At 49.4% G+C, this 24473-nt stretch overlaps 1 protein-coding gene across 8 annotated transcripts in view; it reads left to right on the top strand.

Annotated features, from left to right (window-relative positions):
* The window catches only part of LOC140408348 (PH and SEC7 domain-containing protein 1-like), a 613055-nt gene that overhangs the window by 296800 nt on the left and 291782 nt on the right, over positions 1 to 24473 (top strand). Inside the window, exon 1 of one of the 8 annotated variants that reach the window (XM_072495430.1) lies at positions 16319 to 16458. The exons of 6 other annotated variants lie outside the window; for them this stretch is intronic. The gene's annotated coding sequence lies outside the window, so the exon portion shown is untranslated. Of the gene's footprint in view, positions 1 to 16318; positions 16459 to 16510; positions 16653 to 24473 lie in introns of those variants that run through there. One more of the 8 variants, XM_072495431.1, reaches the window with a different exon arrangement.

Genomic DNA, 24473 nt, shown 5'->3' with positions numbered 1-24473 from the left:
ACACCAGCCTCTTCACTTTTTCCCTGCTTGGGATTGGTTGTGTTGCCAGTTCTACATACTAAAAAATGGACTGCATCAGTTGCTTTTCCCCGCAAGATGTCTTTCTTGCCTCGAATAAAAATTTGATTTTGTTTTCTGACTTCTGCCTGCCTTGCGATCTGCGCAGCCTTCGGTGAGGTTAAATTATCCCTCAACTGCAGAAAGTCTGAGATAGTCTCTTTTAAGACGCCTACAACAATGTGATCCCAAATTAACTCATCTTTCATATTTGCAATTCTCAGCTAATCGAAAGAAATTGTCAATGAAGGAATATACGGTCTCTCCTGGTCTTTGAATCCGCCTATTGAATTTTGCTCTCTCAATATTTTGTTTCTTTGAAGACAATAATAGTTATCAAATGCTTTGGTAACTTCATATGTCTCTGTCTCTTCATTTATACACTGTCTGACCATAACGTTGTCTGCACTAATGCCCATGGGGTAGAGTAAGATGCTGACCTGTTACTTGCTAGTCTTCTCTGCTGGTCCCGAAACTATTCTACAGCTGGTAAACTGCACCAGTTTTGCCACTTCTCAGCTTGATCCGGGCCTTCTACGTGGTCAAAGCACTCTGGTCAAGGTAGGATTTTCTCTATGGCTTCCTATTTACCATAGCCTTTTCTGGAGTTCTGTTGAAGATTTTCCCAGGCTGTTCTTGTCCTTCAATCATCTTTCCTGCTGCTCTTACAATGACCAGGCTCTTCACTGGTTGCTTCTTTCATCGTGTATTCTGCTGCCACCGTCTGTTATCAGCATTGTTGATCTTAGGTGGGGTTGTTTATGATCACTTGAACAAGTACGGCTGGAGGCAAGGTTGTTGATAAACTCAACCTTTCGTTGAACATTATACTAACAGTATGCAATACAGACTCAGAACAAAGCTCTACGTAGAGCTATATCTCATGCTCTGTTTTTCTATGATCTTATGGCAGCGATGATTTAGCTTATATATTTGCATATTTAACATTACCCCTTCACACTACATCTCCTCCCAAGTCCCTGACTCCAGCAAATACTATTTACATTATCCTGCAACAGGGCGGCACGGTGGCGCAGTTGTTAGCACTGCTGTCTCATGGTGCCGAGGACTCTGGTTTCGATCCTGGCCCCGGGTCACTGTCCATGTGGAGTTTGCACATTCTCCCCATGTCTGCGTGGGTCTCACCCCACAACCTAAAAGATGTGCAGGGTAGGCGGATTGGCCACGCTAAATTGCCCCATAATTGAAAAAAATATACATTATCCTGTAGTTTACATCAAATGGCTCCTTAATTGTGAAAATGTATGATCCTAGATATATGGGGGGGTCCCAGGTTTAATAGCTGATCGGTTCTGAGTTAATTGATCTCCTACGCAACACTGGAAAGCACTACAACTAGCTCCACTTAGCAGGCTGGTGACGGGAAGTAGTACCCAGATCGATGCCCCTGATCACTGTCCAATGCGGACATGTGGATGGATGTTAGTGTCAGGTTTTGAACGGCTTGTCAAATGTCACTGCCTAAGCTCACACGAAGAATGGGCTGCTTGATCATGAGCTCACACGAAGAATGGGCTGCTTGATCATGCTTCTCCTGAACAGCTTGTACCTGTAGAACAGTCACTCAGCAGGAATTAATGCCTTTTGGGTGTGACGTTGGGAGAAAATTGAACCTATACCTGGCTCTGGTAATTGCGAGTAAATAGCATCATTCTCCTCTGGCAAAACCACAAAAGAAATCAGATTAGCTAGCTGCACGCCCATCTTGTTTGCTGTTTGTGGAATTATATACAATTTGCTGTCACATTTTCCGACAGAACAGTACCTGCACCTCACAAATAATTTCTTAGCTCTGAAATATATTTGGATGTCCTCAAGACGCGATGAGGTGCTCCTTAAAGAGAATGTGCTTCTCTTTTTTTAATGAAGCTTTCACACGGTGTTTCACAGTCAAAGGCTAATTTCTATGGGTCGTCTGAAAGCAAAGGAGAGAGCGCCTCAATAAAACATCTTTGAATTTTTTGCCGACATTGTCCTGGTTTTAGACAGTGTTCTTGTGTCCAATATAAACACGATTCCCTCCCCCTCCAATCAATGAACCATAACGTTGTAGAAATTAGGACACATCATGCGTGTGAGACAAATTGGGATGGGGTGCACTGAGTGAACAATGAACCCTTTTATTATTACCAGACAACAGGTAGCGCTAGGGTCTCGCACCATCCTAGAAGACTCAAAATATCAGCTGTGGCTGAGATTATTGTCACCAACAGATTTATTCACAAATAGCTAGCACATTGGCAGCAAGGTGTAAAAGTAAGGAATTGGCATCAATCCAAAACATACATTCTGCAGCCAGTTCATGAAGGATTAAACCACTCTGTCAATTGAAACCTTTCTTTTCGGACAAGTATGATTCAGGGAGAGCTCATCGTAGAATCATAGGATAATGCAGCACCAGATAGAGGCCACTCCTGTGCCACTCTGAAAATGCTAGCCCCTCTTTCCCCTTTGCCTTTGCAACTTTTCCCTTCGAGGATTTATCCACTTTGCCTTTTAAAAGTTATTATTCCCTCCAGGACTCCAACTTGGCCTTGATGTCAGAGAAAACCAAGAAACATGTCTCGGCCAACACCAGGAACTCTTGTGTTAATATATCTGAAGTCAGTACTTCTCATTCCCCTATCAACATCAAAGACATACTCTAAAATTGGTTCATAATTTTTTTTAAAAATGTGTTTATGGGACATGGGTATCGCAGGCTGGGCCAGCAGTTTTTGCCCCTCCCTAATTGCCCTTGAGGGGGTAGTTAAGAGTCAACATTGCTTTGGGTCTGGAGTCACACATAGGCCACACCAGGAAGGACAACAGATTTCCTTCCCTAAAGGACATCAGTGAACCAGATGGCTTTTTAAGACAATGGACAATGGTTTCATCATTAGACTTTTTTTTAATTCCAGATTTTTATTGAATTCAAATTTCACCATCTGCAGTGGCGGGATTTGAACTTGGGCCTTCAGAGCTTTACTCTGGGTCTCTAGTTTACTAGTCCAGTGACAATACCACTGCGCCATAATTCTCCCCTGTTCTGAAAAAGGCTTCAACAATTACACAAGTGAAACCTGTAAATTGGGGACACCTCAGGGACTTGCATCAAGTGTCCATGGGCGGCAGGGTGACACTGTGGTTAGCACTGTTGCCTCAAAGCGCCAGGGACCTGGGTTCGATTCCGAGCTCAGGTGACTATCATTGTGCAGTTTGTACATTCCCCCTGTGCCTGCATGGGTTTCATCCGGGTGCTCTGCTTTCCTCCCACAGTCCAAAGGTGTGCAGGTTAGGTGGATTAGCCATGCTAAATTGCCCCATAGAGTGCGGTTGCAGGAGTCGGGAGGGGGGGATTGGGCCAAGGTAGGGTGGTTTTTGATGGTCAGTGCAGAGTCGATGGGCCGAATGGCCTCCTTCTGCACTGTAGGGTTTCTAGAATTCTTCATTGTATTCATCAAGCTGACTACCAAAGCACTGGACACAATCGCAAGGCTCTCTGGATTCTGCACCAAGGGTTTGAATGTCCAAACAAAGGTCGACACGGTCCAGCAATTGCTTCATGATGATATGCCTTGTAGCTGTTTTGTGTAGGAGATCTGAAACAGAAGCCTTCGAAATCTGGATTGAGGTCAAGCAAGGCCGTGTGATAGCCCCCATTCTATTTACAATCGACCTGAGAGTGGCTATTCACCTCATCAAAGATGAACCTCCCTCTGGTGTCAGTATTAAACACCATTTAGATGGAAACCTCTTTAACCTCAGTTGCCTTCATGTCAAGCATAAATTGATCACCAGAGTTACACATGGTCTACAGTTTACGGAGGATTGCAGTATCATTATCAACTCTGTACCAGATTTACAAAACACTCTTGATCTCTTCAGTTCTGCATACAAGAGACTCGGCCTGTCCATGAATGTTTCCAAAACTAAATTCATTTTTCAACCCGCACATGGTCAGTCATCCCACCTCCCGGATATATTGAAGGAGACTGTGGAAAATGTTGAGCACTTCTCTTGCCGCTCCCTCAAAGACCAACATGGAAGATGAGATCCAATACTGGATCAGATGTAACAGCTCAGCCTTCTGCAAGCTGTGGCAAAGAGTGTTTGACAACAAAGGTCTCCCTCTGCCCAAGACCGCAGGAAACCACAAAAGGTCGTGCAGTCCAGTCCATCATGCAAGCCAGGCTCCCATCCATTGACTCTGTCTATAATTCCCGCTGCCTCGGAAAGGCAGCCAGCATAATTAAGGACCCCACGCACCCCGGACAGACAGACTCTCTTCCACCTTCTTAAGTCAGGAAAAAGATACAAAAGTTTGAGGTCACGTACCAACCGACTCAAGAACAGCTTCTCCCCTACAGCCATCGGATTTTTGAATGGACCTACCTCATATTATGTTGATCTTTTCACTACACCCTAGCTATGACTTTAACATTACATTCTGTAGTCTCTCCTTCCTTCCCTATGTACGGTATGCAAGAAACAATACTTTTCACTGTATACTAATACATGTGACAAAAGTAAATCAAATCAAATCTCCACAAGTCAACAAAGGTCCTAGACTCCCCCCCCCCCCCCCCCAAGTAAGATATTACCGTCCCACTGAACTGAATGAAGATTTAAATTCCTCACTGTACCCGCCGAGGGATGGAGGGGGGGAGCAGTTGTCACCATCACACTCCTGTACGGCAGTGAGACCCGGACTGTGCATCAGCAACACATAAGAGCACAAGAGAAATTCCATCATATGAACACAACAAATTATAATAATAATCTTCATTGTCACAAGTAGGCTTACATTAACACTGCAACACTGCAATGAAGTTACTGTGAAAAGCCCCGAGTTGCCACATTCCGGCGCCTGTTCGGGTACACGGAGGGAGAATTCAGAATTAGGAGCAGGAGTGGGTCATTTGGCCCCTCGATCCTGCTCTGCCATTCATACCTTTTATTCCCTTGTTATTCAAGAATCTATCTACGCCTTAAAAAATATTCAATGACCCTGTCTCCACCAGCCTCTGGGGTTGGTCAGCTCAGTTGGCTGGACGGCTGGTTTGTGATATGGCAGTCCGCGCCAGCCGTGCAGGGCCGCCTTTCGATGCCGGAGCAGCGCGCAGCTCTCCGGCGCCGTGCTAGCCCCCTGAACAGCGGTGCGTTGCTGGGCCAGTCGAGGCTCTGGTGTTTACGCCGGCATCAACACATGGCCGGGATTTCAGAGAATGCCGGCCAATATGTTTCAATAAGATCATCTCTAATTCTTCTCAACTCCAATGGTAAAGGTTCAATCTGTCCAATCTTTCCTCATCAGATAACCCCCCCCCCCATCCCAGGGTGAACCTTCTCTGGGCTGCTTTTAATTCTTTGAATCCTTTCTTAAATAAGGAAATCAGCAATGCCTCCACTACATCCTCTAGATTTAATAAGAAGTCTGTAGGGTGTGTGTGTGTTTGACTGTATGTACGTGCTTGTGCTCTTTATGTATGCGTGCATATATTTCTATATGTCTATCTGTGTTATTTGTCATTGTCCCATTGCCAGAAAGGAAAATAGAAACCGCTAATAATTGGCAGTGCTATTGCTCAAGATTTTCTTTGGGTGTTAAAGCATTCTTGGCAATCTGTCTTGATGAGTTTCACTGTGCAAATATCCAAACAATTCAATAAGGTAATGAGCTAACCATCTGTCAGGACCAATGAATAGTCAGCTGGACTCAAAGAGTAATTAAGGAAGGACTCTAATGGGACATTGACACTAAGCAGCTTTACAATTAAAATATAAGCAAATCAAACTGCATTGTCCCCATTATTTATTCACTCAGGTGAGCTTGCTCCCAGAAGGCAGGCTGCTTTCCAAAGAAAGACTAACTCATGCCTTTAGAAGAGTGCTGAAAGATAGCTTTTCCAAACTGAAGACCACAGTAAAGACAAAAATAAGCTATGGACAAAATATTAATCTTTTCCATCTACAATAAAAAGGTGAAGTTCCATTAGCAGAGCATGCTTCCGAGCAATTGAAACAATTACCGACTGTTGTCCAGTAGTCATAGCATTTTGCACTGGAGAAAGATGCTATGTACCATATTCTCACCATTGTTCAGGCTAAATCTGATGGTTATGGTTATTTTCAAGGTAAGATTGCCACAGAGAACAAGTCAAGGCTCAAGGTTTAGCTCAGTTGGCTGGACAGCTGGTTTGTGATGCAGAACAAGGCCAGCAGTGTGGGTTCAATTCCTGTACTGGCTGAAGTTATTCATGAAGTTATTCATGTCTTCTCAACCTTGCCCCTCGCCTGAGGTGTGGTGATCCTCAGGTTAAATCACCACCAGTCAGCCCTCCCCCTCGAAGTGGAAAGCAACCTGTGATCATCTGGGACTATGGTGACTTTTACTGTGCCATCTTACTTAGTACTCGATTTGACTATGTGTAGGTGTTCTGGTGAAGAGCTTGAACCACAATTTGTTTGACACAAAAGCAGGAACTCTACCAACTAAACCAAGATGAAACTACAATAATACATTGGTAATTGAATACATGGCAATTTTTGAAGACATACAGGAATTGCAGAACGAAACAGAGCATTCATTATGTTCCCCTTTTGACTCAGTTGGGAGTAGGTCAAGCCTGTGGAAATGCAAATTATGTAGTTGGGAAAAGGGTTTTAAAAGGGCATAAGGTTAGTACATCTTGGATTTTACAAAGTATGGAAAATGATTCAGGGACGCTCGGTGAATCAAGGGATATGGGGGATGGGAGGGGGGGGGGGGGGAAGGAGGAAGGAAAGTGGAGTTGAGTTAGAAGAGGAGCCTTATTGAATGTGAAGGCTGGAGTAACTGGTGGCCTACTCCTGCTCCTATGTCTTGTATTAAGAAAAAGTTGATGGGTGACTAAAACAAAGATGATTGAAGATGTCATTTGGTTCAAACACTGGGGTTTGACAACCTGACAATCTACGGGTTGCAATTCTTACCCTCCGAATCCAACTGACCCTGTCAGAGTTTACAGGGTCACCTCCTTACCGTGAGACACTTCAGGAGCATCTCTGGCACAAGCATATGGAGACTGTGTCAGTGGGCCCAGCTGAACCTGAGGAGCAGGGTACTCGCAAATGAAGGACTGCTCACATCTGCTTCCATCCCTTGTTGTTCCCTCCTTGTAATGTGTGGATAGAGGTCAAGTACTGTATAACTGGCAAAATGCTGAGGGGTTCCCATTGGTTGCCTGCGGCTAGAATTATGATGGGGCGCTGATACAATCACTGAATTTCAGGGCCTGAGTGTTTTGAGCCAAAGTTTCTTGGACTACAGCCACTGGAATAAGTGCTGGAAAAGCTTTCAATGTTAATAGGATCCAAAGATACCGGTTTCAGAAGCGGTGATGACTCTTAGAAGCTCCTCTTGCTGGAAGCTGAAGAGCTTGTTAATAATGTGGGACTTAAATGCCTTTCACAACTATAGCCAAACGTAGTGCTGAACTATGACCTGTCTGCAGTGGTTGTTAAACGTCCCTGACTCCCAGTGCTCTGGATTATGCTGGTGGCGTTGCAGAGCAAGTTCCATTAACACTGGCAGCAAATGCGAACAAAGTGTTCTCTGCGGGCGTGCACGTGTACAAATTGCCACGGACTTCAATTTGTAACCGCCAGGTTTCTGAGCTGCCCACACCGGCGAGCAATGTGCAAAACAGCGCGGCGCTGCCCTGAGACAGTGGGCCGGCACCTCAGGCTCCCGTGGCTGGGAAACCTGGCAACCCAGCACGGGCAGCAGCAACTCCTCCAGTGCAGCGTTGCCGGTGCTGTATTGCCACACTGCAATGTTAGCGCACCCCTGGCGAAATGGCACTCCGCGCCATCCGCTGCAAGAGTGAAGATGCATTTATAACACCGTGAAGCTGCTGGAACCTGAGCCACCCTTGGACTGAGCACTAGAATGTCACTGCAGCATAAAGGCCCCGTGCCAACAAATGGACTTCCATGTGATTGAGCTGCACACTGGACGAAAGTAGATGTGGAGGAAATGTAATTACGGTGCTTTCAGAGCAGGCATTCTTTTTTTCCTGCCCTCTCTGCTTTTTGTATTGATCCTGCACTGTTCTGAATGCATTTAACAAGCTCTCTGTAGAATTAATTCAATATGTGTGTGCATTTTACACTGCACTCTGATCTTCTCCAGTGCAAGCGCCCCCGTAATGTCTGGAGTTGGCAGAAGCCTGGGTGACTATCGATCAGTGCCGCATTTGTTACCTTGGATTGCAGCATTTGGAAACCAGTGCAAACAAAGGTCATTGGGACACTTGTCCTTGTACAGCTATCTGTCATTTTGATCTGTGATTAGAGGATGCCTTTTTTTCTTCTTTTCTCCTTTGATCGTAAGCTATTAAAAGCAAGATAATGATCTTCCCTCTATGATGTGCCAGGAGCCATGCAGTGCAGAGTGAAGAGAGGAAACCAATCGATAAGGAACTGAAATGAACCTGGTTTTGAAACTGGTTGAAGTGGGATTGGTGAGGGAGTGTGTGCCACACCACTTACCATCAAAAAATACCCCAATTTCCCCGTGGGTCTCCACTCGCACGATTGATGCCACGTGGGTTTCGCTCTGAAATTAAAATGTTTCCAAATGATGGGTGCCGCTGATGTGCCCTTGAGAGCAATGTGTGTGGACGCTGAATTCGAAAAAAAATATTTGGGTACTCTAAATGTATAAAAAAACAAAAACCCCAAAAAAAGTGGCACGATAGCACAGCGGTGAGCTCTGTTGCTTTACAGCGCCAAGGACCTGGGTCTGAGTCCCAGCTTGGGTCTGTACGGAGTCTGCACATTCTCGTGTCTGCGTGGGTTTCCTCCGGGTGCTCCGGTTTCCTCCCACAGTTCAAAGATGTGCAGGTTAGGTAGACTGGCCTTTAGTGTCTAAAAATGTTAGGTGGGGTTACTAGGTTAAGGGGATAGGGTGGAGGTCTGTGGGCTTAAGTGGGGTGCTCTTTCCAAGGGCCGGCACAGACTCAGTGGGCCGAATGGCCTCCTCTGCACTGTAAATGCTATGATTCTAAAGTGAGTTCTATTGCAGGCACTTTGAAAACCATCTTTCTAACATGGTGGTACACCTGTCCTGGGTCCTTATTGCAGTGTCTGACTTCTGCGTTAGTTGTGTTGGTATCACTGACTAATATTCTTTGTGATTAACACTAGTTAAAGCAGACAGGAGCTGCTGGGATGGTAGCCCTGATAATGAAAACTTTTTAATGGAAATAATCCAAAGATGGGTCTTGAAGATTTCCAGTGATGGCGCTGTGACTATTTTCTTTGGCAGCTTGTTCCATTGTGAGATTGGCCTTGGGAAGAAAGTTTGTTGATACACAAACTGGGATTTTCCGCTCCCATTTGCGACAGGTGTCATAGGGGGCGGGCGTGTAAAATATTGTAATATTGCAAAAAACGATTTCATCTCATCGTAAAAGCAGTTTGTGATCGGCCACTTCACTCGTGAATGGCGGGCCATGTTTCCACTGCCGCACGTCTGGAAGCTCATTTCATTCCATTAAAATCTCCTTTTATGTCCTGCTCACTGAAATCGTTCCTCGCCCCCTCCCCATGCTGGATCATCAGATCATGCTGACATGGTACACAACGATACACTATCTGCCGATGGGTAACTTCGCTCAGGACAGGTTAGTTTGCTTGCCTTGCTTTGGGCAGTATGCACCACATCAGTTCTGAGTGGGGGGGGGCTCACGAGCAAGTCTCCGCTTACCTGACCAGCGGTAAGGTGGGGGTGGCTTTTCAATGGCTGCAGGGAAAGGGCTTGCTTGGGGAAAGGAGAGAAGTGGGCCTCCCTCGAGGGAAGACGAGACATGGGGAGTGCTGTATTGGGGAAGGGGGTGTGTGGGGGTTTGTGTTGACCCGTGAAAGTGGCTTCAAGATGGTGAGGGCTGAGGAGGCCATCTCCAGAGGAGATGAGGCAAGATAGGGATGTGAGGGTGCGTGTGAGAGAATGAGTAGTGATGTCCTGATATCTGGCTGTGATGAGGTGATACACTTTCCCTGACGGCACAGAGGAGATCATTCATCCTCCTTTTCCACTGGCTGGCCGACCTCTTTGTGACCACCACTGTTACTTCCTCCCAAGCCAGAGTGGTGAGATTGCTGGACCGACTGCGGCCGGAGTGAGGCTAGAGGATGTCACAGCGGACCTCTAAAAGGCATTCCAGTGATCCTTTCAAGGTGGTGTTTTCACTGGCGCAGTCCCAGGTTGCAGACATTGTGAACTGTGTGCTTGACTGCAGTTTAGATGTGGCACTAGAAACGGCGAGGCAACGGCACTGTGGCGATTCAGAGGTCACCTGCCTGCGATACGGCATGTTTTCTGTGGCTGTGTACTAAATGAGGTGGGAAGTGGATGATTGAGTGCAAAAGCCTGCTCTTACAGCTGCCGGTAAAAAGATATTCACGTTTACCATTACCGGCACTGCAATTCAGGGAAAGTTCCACCCACAGTCTTGGAAACAAGTAGTCTCCGTAGTTTTTTTTTTGCCGAAGGGCACTTGGTACCAGTCCATTGATGCTCGATCAATAACTCCAGAAGCGAGATTGGAGACAATTGAAGGCTTTATTGTACTAGATGTTTCCCCAGCAGCGCAGGTACAGAATGCAGCTGCTGGGGAGACACAGGCTCTTATACTCCGCCTTACTGGGCGGAACCAGCAGGCAGGCTTCACCAATGATTTTGCTGTCTCAGGTACCTCCCACATCAATGGTCTTACATCATTATCCAGTGTACCGTAATACCTCTAATAACGACTACCACATTCACCCCCTGTTTAAAAAACGAGTCCGGCGGGGGTGGTGGTCTCGCGTTATACAGTGGTTGAGGTTATGGTGGTACCCGGTATACATTAGCACAGTGTTTTGCCTCGTTATATGTCACAACTATTTACAGTATTTATTTACAGTCATAATGAAGCAATTAGTCGATCGGGGGCCCTGGTCGTCCTCTGCGATCGTTGTAGCTTCGGCGGTGATGCAGGCGCCTGCTCGGGCATCCGTGGCTTCGGCTTCTTCATCACCCCTTGACGGGACCGGTGGAAGGACCGATCCGCCTGAGAAGGGGGCGAGTGTGCGGTGCGCCGGTGGGAGGGAGGGTGGGGTCGGTGGTGTGGGTGGGGATCCAGCGGGTGCCAGGTCCCGAAGGGAGACCGTATCCTGTCGGGGTATGCCACGTAGGCGTATTGAGGGTTAGTGTGAAGGAGGTGGACCCTCTCGACCAATGGGTCCGACTTGTGCGCCCGCATGTGTTTGGGGAGCAGGATGGGTCCAGGAGCTGCCAGCTAGGTTGGGAGCGAGGTCCCAGAGGAGGACTTCCTAGGGAAGACGAGGAGACGTTCGTGAGGTGTTTGGTTGGTCGTGGTACACAGCAGAGTACGGATAGAGTGGAGAGCATCCGGGAGGACCTCCTGCCAGCGGGAGACTGGGAGATTCCTAGACCATAGGGCCAGTAGGACGGTCTTCCAGACCGTTCCGTTTTCCCTCTCCGCCTGCCCGTTTCCCCGGGGTTGTAACTGGTCGTCCTGCTCGAGGCAATGCCCTTGCTGAGCAGGAATTGATGCAGTTCGTCGCTCATGAAGGAGGACCCCCTATCGCTGTGTATGTAGGCGGGGAAACCAAACAGCGTGACGATACTGTGGAGGGCTTTTATGATGGTGGAGGCGGTCATGACGGGGCAGGGGATGGCGAACGGGAACCGGGAGTACTCAACAATCACGTTCAGTAAGTACGTGTTGCGGTCGGTGGAGGGGAGGGGCCCTTTGAAGTCCATACTGAGGCGTTCAACGGGACGAGAAGCCTTTATCAGGTGCGCTTTCTCTGGCCTGTAGAAGTGCGGCTTGCACTCCGCGCAGATTTGGCAGTTCCTGGTGGCGGTCCTGACCTCCTCGATGGAGTAGGGCAGGTTGCGGGTCTTAATGAAATGGAAGAATCGAGTCACCCCCGGGTGGCAGAGATCCTCATGGAGGGCCCGGAGGCGGTCTACTTGTACGTTGGCACATGTGCCGCGGGATAGGGCATCAGGAGGCTCGTTTAGCTTCCCGGGACGATACAAGATTTCATAGTTGTAGGTGGAGAGTTCAATCCTCCATCATAAGATCTTACCGTTCCTTATCTTGCCCCGCTGTGCATTATCGAACATGAAAGCAACCGACCGTTGGTCAGGGAGGAAAGTGAATCTCCTGCCGGCCAGGTAATGCCTTCAGTGCCACGCAGCTTCTACTATGGCCTGGGCCTCCTTTTCAACGGAGGAATGGTGGATTTCTGAAGCATAGAGGGTGCGTGAGAAGAAGGCCATGGGTCTGCCCGCTTGGTTGAGGGTGGTCGCCAGAGCTACGTCTGACGCGTCGCTCTCGACTTGGAAGGGGAGGGATTCATTGATTGCGTGCATCGTGGCCTTTGCAATGTCCTCTTTGATGCGGCTGAAGGCCTGGCGAGCCTCTGCCAACAGGGGAAAAACTGGTGGATTGGATTAGTGGGCCGGCCTTGTCCGCGTAGCTGGGAACGCACTGGGCATAATACGAAAAAAATCCTAGGTAGCTTTTCAGGGCCTTGGAGCAGTGGGGGAGGGGAAACTCCATGAGGGGGCGCATGCGTTCGGGATCTGGGCCTAGAACTCTATCATGCACTACGTAGCCGAGGATGGCTAGTCGGTCGGTGCTGAACACGCATTTGTCCTTGTTATATGTTAGATTAAGTATCTTTGCGGTATGGAGGAATTTCTGGAGGTTGGTGTCGTGGTCCTGCTGGTCGTGGCCGCAGATGGTGACGTTATCGCGGTACGGAAACGTAGTGCAAACCGTACCGGTCAACCATTCGGTCCATCTCTCATTGGAAGACAGGGACTCCATTTGTGACACCGAAGGGAACCCTTAGGAAGTGGTAGAGCTGCCCATCTGCTTCGAATGCAGTATATTTGCGGTCGCTAGGGCGGATGGGGAGCTGGTGGTAGGCGGATTTGAGATCCACCGTGGAAAAGACCTTGTATTGAGCAACCTGGATGACCAAATCAGATATGCGGGGGAGAGGGTACGCGTCGAGCTGCGTATACCTGTTGATGGTCTGACTAATCGATGACCATCCTATGCTTCTCCCCAGTCTTTACAACCACTACTTGAGCTCTCCAGGGACTGTTGCTAGCCTCAGTAATATCTTCCTTCAGTAACCCCTGGACTCCCGACCTAATGAAGGTCCGGTCCTGGGCACTGTACCGTCTGCTCCTGGTGGCGACGGGTTTGCAATCCGGGGTGAGGTTCGCAAGCAGGGAAGGCGGATTAACCTTGAGGGTCACGAGGCTGCCGAATTTAAAAGTTAAGCTCTGGAGGTTACATTAGAAATTTAACCCTCGGAGTGTGGCAGCACAGAGCCGTAGAGCTGGAAATGTTTTAATTCCCTTCGCTGGACCGTGTGGTTCGCCACGCAGAACCTTTGATATCTACAGAGTGAGACCCGGAGGCCAGGGAGATTTTCTGGGTAACTAGGTGGATGGGAAGAGAACAGCGCCGTACCGTATTGGGGTGTATGAAGTTCTCTGTGCTCCCAGAGTCGATCAGGCAGGATGTTTTATGCCGTTGATGAGCACGGTTGTCGTCGCAGTAGAGAGTGTTCGGGGCTGAGACTGGTCCAAGGTCACCCAGGCAAGTCGTGGCAAACATTGGATGTTTTCCTCGGGCAGTGTGTTGTCATCCGAATCGGGGTCCTGAGACTCCAGCCAAGATGGCGGCGTACAAGATGGCGCCGCCCATGTGTCGCACATGGCTGGGGGTGTACAAGATGGCGGCGCCCATCCATTGCACATGGCCCCCGGGGAACAAGATGGCGGCGCCCGGAGGCCGCACGTGGCTCTGGAGAAGGAAGATGGCGGCGACGCTGGCCACACGTGGCTCATGGAGAGAGTTGGGGTGGCGATCCCGGTTCGCCCCCGGAGACCACAGCGACCGCCCGGGCCTGGCATACTGCCACGAAATGGCCCTTTTGCCGCCCCCTTTGCAGTTGGATGAGTGGGCCGGGCAGCGCTGCCGGGGGTGCTTGGTTTGCCCGCAAAAATAGCAGCGGGGCCCCCCCCGGGGTTGCCTGGCAGTCTCGCAGCACAAGCTTGTGGGGGGATGGGGGATGCATCGGAGTTGGCCGCGGGGGGGGGTTCCACGCTGCCCAAGGGGCTGCGGTGCAGTCGGGGACGTAAGCGCGGGTGTTTCAGGAGGCCACATCCAGGGAGCTGGCAAGGGCCCGTGCCTCGTTTGAGTCCTAGTGTGTCTTCAGCAACCGCTGGCGGATTTGGGAGGACAGCATACCTGCAATGAATGCGTCCCGGATCAAAGGTTCTGTGTGGTCGCTAGCTGAAACTTGAGGGCAGTCACAGTCCCTACCTAACACCAGGAGCGCACGGTAGAACTCCTCCAGCAATTCCCCGGGGATTTGTCGCCGCGTTGCTCGCAAATGTCGGGTAAAGACCTGGTTTACAGGGCGACTATAGTGTCCTTTCAGCAGGGTCATTGCAGCCTTGAAATCGTCCGTATCCTCGATGAGGGTGTAGATCTCTGAGCTCAACCTCGAGTGAAGAACTTGCATCTTCTGGTCCTCCGTGGGTGTAGTTGTGGCTGTCCTGAGGTACCCATTGAAGCACGCCAGCCAGTGCTTGAAGGTTGCTGCTGAGTTTGCCGCGTGGGGGCTGAGTTGCAGACACTCCGGCTTGATTCGGAGGTCCATTCTTTAAAATCTAGTCCAATAGATTGATGCTCGATCAATAACTCCAGAAGCGAGATTGGAGACAATTGAAGACTTTATTGCACTAGATGTTTCCCCCAGCAGCGCAGGTACAGAATGCAGCTGCTGGGGAGAGACAGGCTTTTATACTCCGCCTTACTGGGCGGAACCAGCAGGCAGGCTCCACCAATGATATAGCAGGCTCAGGTACCTCCCACACCAATGGTCTTACAGCATTATCCAGGGTACCGTAATACCCCTAATACCGACTACCACATCCATTCCATATTTTATAGAACATGGTCGTTTTGATTTTCTCCTTGCTTTGCTGTAATGAATTCCAATCCCTGTACAGAAGCTAACTAGACAGAGGGCGTGATCAGTTCTGCTGAACTTATTCACTTTTTAAAAATATAAATTTAGAGTACCCAATTATTTTTTTGTCTTTTCCAATTAAGGGACAATTTAGTGTGGCCAATCCACCTAACTGCCCATCTTTTGGGTTGTGGGGGTGAAACCCACGCAGACATGGGGAGAATGTGCAAACTCCACACGGCCAGTGACCCGGGTCCTCAGCGCCGCAGTCCCAGTGCTATCCACTGCGCCACATGCCGCCCAACTTATTCACTTTTGCTTTAATTTGAAGAAACATGTACTGGTACTGTCAGGCAGGTTAAAGGCTATCAGAATTATTCGCCCTCTTACTCTCGTCCCCAGTGATCAATTGCTCGCCTTGGTGGAATCGGTAGTGCAAGAATCCATAGAATCCCTACTGTGCAGAAGGAGGCCATTCGGCCCATCGGGTCTGCAACGACCCTCTGAAAGAGTACCCTACCTAGGCCCACTCCCGCGCCCTATCCCCGGAACCCCACTTAATCTGCACATTTTTGGACTGTGGGAGGAAACCTGAGCACCCGGGGGAAACCCACGCAGACACGGGGGGAACATGCAAACTGCACAGTCACCAAAGACTGTAATTGAATTTGCGTCCCTGATGCTGTGAGGCAGCAGTGCTAACCACTGTGCCACCGTGCCACCCTGCACCGTGCCGCCCTATGTTGCCAGATTGTCTATAGCTATTAAACGTTGAATGTGTTGCATGTTAGTTTTATTCACCTGTTTGTGTCCCAGTATGCTGAGTATTACATTTGTCCTATTGACATTTCATCTTTGTATTTCTGCATGCTTCCAGTATGATTCCAGCCCTGTCATTTTATTCAGGTACCGTCCTGAACATGCAAGCCTCATTCTTCAATCCCTGCTGCATTTAAATTCTACTTGCACTTGTGCAATATTAATGTAGAAGGGCAAGATAGATAGTTCATGTGCTGTGCATTGGAATGAGGTGCACCCGGAGTTACACACGGTCTGCAGGCCTGTGAGAATACACTGTGCTGTCTGGCATGTGACTTTCCAGCTGATTGGAGAGTGTGGTAATGCAGGGAGCGAGCTGTGTCATTTTAAAAAGCAGCATTAATATTTGAATAAACCCTGCATCACAACAGCAGCTCTAGCCCAGAAGTAGGAAATGCTATTTCTGGCTGAGTGGCTAGCTCTGTGCGAGAAGACAGAGGTGGCTTCCCTTGTTTCGGCCGGAGGCCGAGGTGGTTGCGAAAGTGGGAACTGGAACGGATTGCAGTCTTTTGCAGCATGGAGGTAGTTCTTCAGTTCTACTTTGCTGGTAGTTCCTGATCTATGATTAACAGGGAGGGATAAGGTCAGTGAAGAGAGGCTAGTGCAACGGACTGCTGCCCTTTGCTACACCGCAGGCAGCTAGTGATGGTCAAAGGACAGGTCTGAGACTGATGAATTTCTAAAAGATGTGCGGTGTTTAAATCTACAGGACACAAGTGAGTGTGATATGCTTGTTTTTTTATTGTTAACAGTCGAGAATGATGTTGGTATTTGTTCAAGATTATTGAACGCTTGTTTAATGTGTAATGGGATTTGTGTATCATTGGAAGGTATGTGCTGACTCTGAATTGAAGGTCAAAATTGTCAGGTGGGGGAAGAAAAGCAATAAATTGCAATATTTTTTTTTAAAATTAGACTTGTATTTTTGGTGTATTGAAATTCCTTGGAAGGAAGAAAGCTCCCTTCATTCTTTCTGCCAAATGCAGCCTGAGAAAGATAAGAGCAGTAGAAATGCATTGTGACTGTCGACATGCTGATGCCTTTTCAAGCACCGATAACTCTCTCCCTTACAGCTTGTAAGCAGAGATTTTTGTTTGATGGAACTGGTTCGGTTTATCCTGTTTTAAATTGACTCCTGGCTCTCTCTAACTGAATAAACATTCAAATTACATATATGTATTTGAGAATTTGTGACCACTGGCTGTTGACTTATCAGTGTTAAATAAGTCGTGAGGTGGAAATATTGTGGGGGAGGCGATTGAACTTGTGGAGGTGATCTATGGATGGTGTTGTGCATGCTTTGCATTCTCTCTCTCTCTCTCCTCTCTCTCTCTCCCTCCTCTCTCCTCCTTCGCTCTTCCCTTTCCCTGTGTGGAAAGCTCCTCAGCCTCCATCCGTGCTGCTCTCAAAGTAACCTCACGTAGCCTTGGGTCTTTGTGTGTACATTTTCCAAGTGTTTTGCCTGTCATCAGCTCGTTTGAAAAACACTCCCCTCCTGTCCCTCATGCCCAAAGTGAGAGAGCTCCCCTGATATCACTGCCTCAAACAAGCTCCTCTTAGCCCAGGCTTTGGCGAGCACTCAGTAACTAGATAACACAGTAGCCCTGTGGATTACACTAGCACGTGGGCACTTGGACATGTAGTCTCTATGAACTCCTGGTTGTTTGAAGATTAGGAACATGTCGCTCCACCGGTACTTCACTTTGATATCTAAACCATACCTGCTGGGTATTCACTGGTTATTTTTGACGCTATTCTCCCACTTTATGCTCACTCGTGAGCAAATGGAGGAAATTGTAGCTCTGAATTTGCTGAAATTTGTTAACGTTGTGGACTTCCTGTTGGGTCAAGGTTAAGGGACATTCGTTGCAGTTGCCAGTGTTCCCTTTGAATGGAAAACAAGAGGTGGTAATACACACTGGAAGCTATGTAGAATATGAATTTGATTTGACATTTATATACTCTCTGTCCCTTAGTAATAATACAGGTGGCGTCACCTGTTCCTAAAATAGACTGACACAGTAGTCAGTGTTAGAAAAGTTCCTGCCAAAGACAGCTGGTGATACATTGCGTTGCAGGATGCAAAGCAGGTGTTCTTTGGCCTACCTTCTGCTGCCCAATGGCGATTGGTCACTGAATAACCAACTCCTTTCGCATATTCGTAGAAACACAAAGAACTGGAGGAGATTACTCGGCTCTTGAGGCAGTTCCGACATTCAGTTAGATCATGGCCGATCTGCACTTCAACTGCAATTACCTGCACAAACTCTCCTCCACTCTGACCCACTGGGAATCAACCCCTCTGACCTGTGGTGATATACATCACTGTAAGTACACAAAGGGCTAATGTACATACACTACACCTAGCTAGACACTAGAGGGAGCACCAGAGACATGAATCACAGACAGTCAACCAATAGGTCAGTAAGATAGGACACGACCAATGGGCAGTCACGATACACACAGGTGACACTACCACAGGGGGGCATTACACCAACCCATATAAAAGGACACATCACACATGCTCAGTCTCTTTCCAGTGGAGACTCTCAGTAAGTACAGACACAGGGTTGATTGAACATCACTCCCACCACATATTGTAGCAGACAGGTTCGTCAGTCTTGAGTAGCTATAGCAGGATTAACCGTAGCGTCGAATCCAAGTAGGAGAATTGTTAATAGTTTAATAAACATGTTGACGCTATCTCCAAGTCTGAACCTTCGCCGCCCAGTAGTAAGACATCAGGTTTGGAAGACCCAAACCCCCTGCCTGCCTTCCCCTCAGTAGCACCTTTCTAACTCTGGCAACCTTCCTTCCCCATATGAATGATATAATCCTTCCCTCAATCTCTCTGAAAAAAGCCTTTGGCAGGACAATCGGCAGCATTGAAAAATAAACAGAAACCGCGGCAACACGTTCATTTTAACCGCCTGAACCCGACCTGCCAGTGACATATCAGCTTTCACTCTCCTCACCAAACTAGAAATGTTGTACCTGCGGAGCCCCATCCACTCCTGAGCAACCTGCACCCCCAGGTATCTAAAGTGAGTCCCTGCCTACGGAATGGCAGCCCCCCCACCCCTGCTCCACCCCCGGCCGAGACACCACAAAACACTCACTCTTGTTCAAATTTAATTTGTACCCCAAGAAAGAACCAAACACTCGAAGAAGCTCCAATATTCCCCCTATCGATACAATCTGTTCCGACACGTATAACAGCAAGTCATCGGCATATAAGGACACCCTATGCTCTATCCCCCCTCGCACTATTCCTTTCCATACCCCCAAACTTCTTAATGCGATGGCCAACGGCTCAATCTCGAGTGCAAACAGCAGGGGGGACATAGGACACCCCTGTCTAGCCCCACGGTGGAGAGAAAAGTATCTCGAGCTGATGTTGTTTGTGCGGACACTCGCCCTCGGCTCCTTATATAGTAGCTTTACCCAGTTCGCAAATCTTGGTCCAATCCCAAACTGCTCCAGAACTACCATCAAGTCCCCCCATTCTACCTGGTCAAATGCCTTCTCAGCGTCCAATGCCCCAACCACCTCTGTTTCCTTCCCCTCGCCGGTGCCATAATGGCATTCAGTACCCTTCTAACGTTTGAAAAGAGCTGCCTCCCTTTCACAAACCCCGTCTGATCTTCACCTATCACCTTCGGGAGGCACTCCTCCAGCCTACCCGCCAGTACCTTCGCCAATACTTTTGCGTCCACATTCAGAAGTGATATGGGCCTATCTGACCCACACTCCGTTGAATCCTTATCTTTTTTTAACAACAGGGAAATCGATGCTTGCCCCAAAGTTTGTGGCAACACCCACTTCCCTATCGCCTCTTCAAACATCCCCACCATCAGGGGTGCCAGCTTATCCTTGAATTTTTTATAATATTCCACTGGAAACCCATCTGGCCCTGCCACCGTCCCCGACCGCACCTTTATCTCCTGCTCCACTATTGCTCCTTCTAATGTAGCCCTGTCCCCCTCCCCTAACCTCGGGTACTCCAACCCATCTAGAAATTCCTGCATCTCCTGGTCTTCCCTAGGTGGCTCTTGTCATAATATACACCAGTATATCATGGTGCAGATACACACACACTGATGGACACACAGCGGGACCAATCAACATACACAACACCGCAGCCAATCACCAGTTAGAGCACACGCACCATAAAGACAGTGGGCATCAGAGTTCCCGCTCATTCGAGCTGCAGCTTCCTAGTAGGACAGAGCTTACAGCTTACAGCACAGATCCTCACCATGTGCTGAGTGCATAGACTGGTTAGGACAGGCATAGGTCTTTAGTTCAATCTAATATCGTGTTAACCCACAGTGAAAGTATGTTCAACAGTTTCTGACTTAATAAAATAGTGTTGCACTATTTTAAGTGTTGGTGGCCTGTATGTGTTCCACGGATCCAGAGCACCCAACACATCATGATACCAGGAGCTGAGGCATATTAGAACTTCTTAGACCTACCTGCAAGTGATCTGCCTTCCACCAGCATACTGTCATCCTGCAAAATGGACAGCGTCCGCCCGCCGCCACCGCTCCGCATCACCGGTAAACTAGGGGCCAACTGGAAGATATTCAAACAACGCTTCCAGCTCTACCTTGAAACCACAGACCGGGAGGATGCCTCGGACACCAGGAAGATCGCTCTCTTCCTATCCACGGCCGGGAAACATGCCATCCACATTTTCAATTCTCTCACCTTTGCGGATGATGAAGATAAAACAAAGTTCAAGACGGGTCCTCCTCAAGTTTGACACTCTCTGCAGCATAGAGGTGAATGAAAGTTTCGAGCGCTATGTATTCCAACAGCGTTTGCAGGGTAAGGATGAACCTTTCCAGTCCTTTCTCACCCACCTCCGCATCCTTGCGCAGTCCTGTAGCTACGGGCCCACCTCCGACTCCATGATACGCGACCAGATCACTTTTGGTGTTCAGTCGGACCCCCTACGCCAGCAGCTCCTCAAGGTAAAGCAGCTCACCCTAGCGACCGCCATCGAGACCTGCGTGCTACACGAAAACGCCACTAGTCGGTATTCCCACATCCAAGCGGCTGAAACGGCGCGGCAAGGTCCCCACGAGGCGGAACGAGTCCGAGCAATCGAGCAACCCCAGGGCCTCAGCCTGGATGAGAGCGGCCATTTTGCGGGCTTTGCGCAGGCTCCCGCGCTTGTGCGCACCGAACGAGGGGACGGAGACGTCGATGAACGTAATGCACTACGTACGATCGCACCGCGCATGCGCGGTGGCATAGCGAACGTACTGACGCTACGACGTGCGGCAACTGTGGCTCCGCCCATTTAAAGCGGCAATGCCCTGCCAAATGCCGACAATGCCTGAGATGTGGCAAACTTAGCCACTATGCTGCTTTATGCAGAGCAGCTCAGCCTGCCAACTCCTATTGCTTCAGCCAGCCTCGCAGGAATGTCCGGGCCATTCAACCCACGGTCACCGAGTCCGATGTGGACCTACTACCCAACATTGACACCGAGGACCCGAAGGCGCCTTTTCGAGTCGGTATCGTTACAAAAAACAGGGTGTCCTCGAAGCAAAGAATCCAGCCTCTATCGGTATACAGCATCGATCCAGACGATGAGTGGTGTGCCACCCTTACGGTCAACCGGTTCCAAATATGATTCCGCCTGGACACTGGTGCCTCTGCCAATCTCATTGCGCGGTCTGACCTCCAAAGCCTTCGTGTCAAACCAGTTATCCTTCCATCAGCCTGCCAGCTATTCGATTACAATGGCAATGCCATTGCTGCCAGCGGCTCGTGCCAACTTGAAGTGACGCACAGGTGACGCAAAGCCATCCTTCCCTTTGAAATCGTGGGCTTCTCGAAAGCCTCCCTGCTTGGCGCGCAGGCATGCAAGTTGTTGAACCTAGTTCAGAGAGTTCACTCTCTCCTGCTGACAAGTCTGCCTTTCAGGACACTGACTTCATGGTGCAACTCAACGCCATTATCAACCAGCACCACGACATCTTCGAGGGCATGGGCACGCTCCCGTACACCTACAAGATTTCATTAAAACAGAACGCCACGCCTGTGGTGCACGCACCTCGCAGGGTCCCAGCACCCCTTAAGGACCTCCTCAAGCAGCAGCTGCAGGACCTCCAGAACCAAGGAGTGATTTCCAAAGTCACGGAACTAACCGACTGGGTCAATTCCATGGTATGTGTAAAAAAAAAGCCTTCCAGCGAATTGAGAATATGCATTGATCCCAAGGATCTAAATCGCAATATCATGGGGGAGCATTATCCAATTCCCAAGCGCGAAGAGCTCGCATGTGAGATAGCTCGCACCAAGCTCTTCAGCAAACACGACGCCTCAAAAGGATTCTGACAAATCCAGCAGGAAACTTTGCACATGTAATACCCCCTTTGGCAGATATTGTTACAACAGGATGCCGTTTGGGATCATCTCTGCTTCAGAAGTGTTCCATCGGCTTATGGAACAAATGATGGAAGGCATTGAAGGTGTTCGCGTCTATGTCGATGACATAATCATTTGGTCCACCACCCCGCAGGAGCAAGTTAGTCGCCTCCAGTGCGTATTCAAACGTATACGTGAGCATGGCCTCCGCCTCAACAGGGCCAAATGCTCTTTTGGTCAGACAGAACTTAAGTTCCTCGGGGACCACATCTCCCAATTGGGTTTGCAGCCGGATGCGGACAAGGTAGCTGCTATCACAGCTATGAAAACACCAGAGGACAAGAAGGCGGTCCTCCGATTTCTGGGCATGGTCAATTTTTTAGGGAAATTTATCCATAACCTCGCCTCTCACACCACGGCTCTCTGGAGCCTGGTCAGGAAGACGACAGACTTCCAATGGCTCCATGCCCACGAGCACGAATGGAGAGAACTCAAAACAAAACTGACCACGGCCCCGGTCTTAGCTTTCTTTGATCCAGCCAAGGAGACCAAAATTTCAACCGATGCCAGCCAATCCGGCAATGGGGCAGTGTTCCTTCAACGTGATGAGGCCTCATCATGGGCCCCGGTTCCATCTGCGTCACGTGCGATGACCCCCACGGAGCAGCGCTACGCGCAGATAGAAAAGGAGTGCCTGGGCCTTCTAACCGGTGTGTTTAAGTTTCACGATTATGTCTACGGACTTCCTCAATTCACCGTCAAGACCGACCATCGCCCGCCTGTCAATATAATACAGAAAGACTTGAACGAGATGACGCCTCGCCTCCAGCGTATTCTTCTCAAGCTCCGGCGATATGACGTCCAGTTGGTATACACCCCAGGCAAAGACCTCATCATTGCTGACGCTCTCTCCAGAGCAGTCGACACTCCCATGTGACCCAGCGGGATTTGTCTGCCAGGTTGACGCCCATGTGGCATTCGCGGCCCCCCATCTACCTGCCACGGATGAACGCCTCGTCCAAATTCGCTGTGAGACGGCGGCTGACCCTTTGCTACAGCGTGTCATGCGCCACCTAACGGACGGGTGGCTCAAGGGCCAATGCCCTCAGTTCTATAATGTCAGAGATGATCTGCCGGTAGTAGACTGGGTTCTTCTAAAACTGGACCGCATTGTCATTCCGCATAGCATGTGCCAGCTTATCCTGGAACAACTACACGAGGGCCACCTTGGTGTGGAAAAGTGCCGCCGAGGGGCCTGAGAGGCAGTGTACTGGCCCGGCATTAATGAGGGCATAGCCAACACAGTGCTCAACTGCCCCACTTGTCAGCGCTTCCAGCCGGCCCAACCACGTGAGACCCTGCAGCCCCATGAGTTGGTCACGTCACCATGGACCAAGGTAGGCATCAACCTGTTCCACGTGCTGGGTAGAGACTATGTCCTGATCGTGGACTACTTTTCGAATTACCCGGAGGTGATATGGTTGCACGACATCACCTCGTCTGCAGTCATTCGTGCATGTAAAGAAACCTTTGCTCGACACGGCATCCCGCTCACGGTTATGTCGGACAATGGCCCCTGCTTCGCCAGCCAAGAATGGTCCAACTTTGCCAGGCGGTACAATTTTGCCCATGTCACATCCAGTCCCCTGTACCCCCAATCCAACGGCAAAGCGGGGAAGGAAGTACATATAGTCAAACGGCTCCTCTGCAAGGCTGCCGATGCTGGGTCCGATTTCTACCTTGCCTTGCTGGCCTCTCGCTCCACCCCACTGGCCTGTCGCCAGCCCAGTTGATCATGGGTCGCACCCTGAGGACGATGGTGCCGTCCATTCATGTCCCAGACCTCGACCACGTTCCGGTCCTTCGCCGGATGCAGCTGTCTCGTGCACAGCACAAAGCGGCTCATGACTCCCGTGCAGCTGATCTCCCTGCTCTGGCTCCAGATGACAACGTCCGCATCCATCTTCCGGATGGTGGCTGGTCTGCAACCGCTGTTGTCCTTTGGCAGGTGGCCCCCCGCTCGTTCCTGGTTCGTCTACCAGATGGCTCCATTCTGCACCGCAATCGACGCGCCCTTCGTCTCGCTCCACGCTCGCTACGTGATCCTCCATTGTCGCTTCGCCTTCCTGCTGACCCTGCCACGGACTATGCAG

The sequence above is a fragment of the Scyliorhinus torazame genome, chromosome 3 (genome assembly GCF_047496885.1).
Source record: "Scyliorhinus torazame isolate Kashiwa2021f chromosome 3, sScyTor2.1, whole genome shotgun sequence".
In the NCBI taxonomy this organism is placed as follows: Eukaryota; Metazoa; Chordata; class Chondrichthyes; order Carcharhiniformes; family Scyliorhinidae; genus Scyliorhinus; species Scyliorhinus torazame.
The sequence above is the reverse complement of the archived record's forward strand: the minus strand, read 5'-3'. Positions and strand labels throughout refer to the sequence as shown.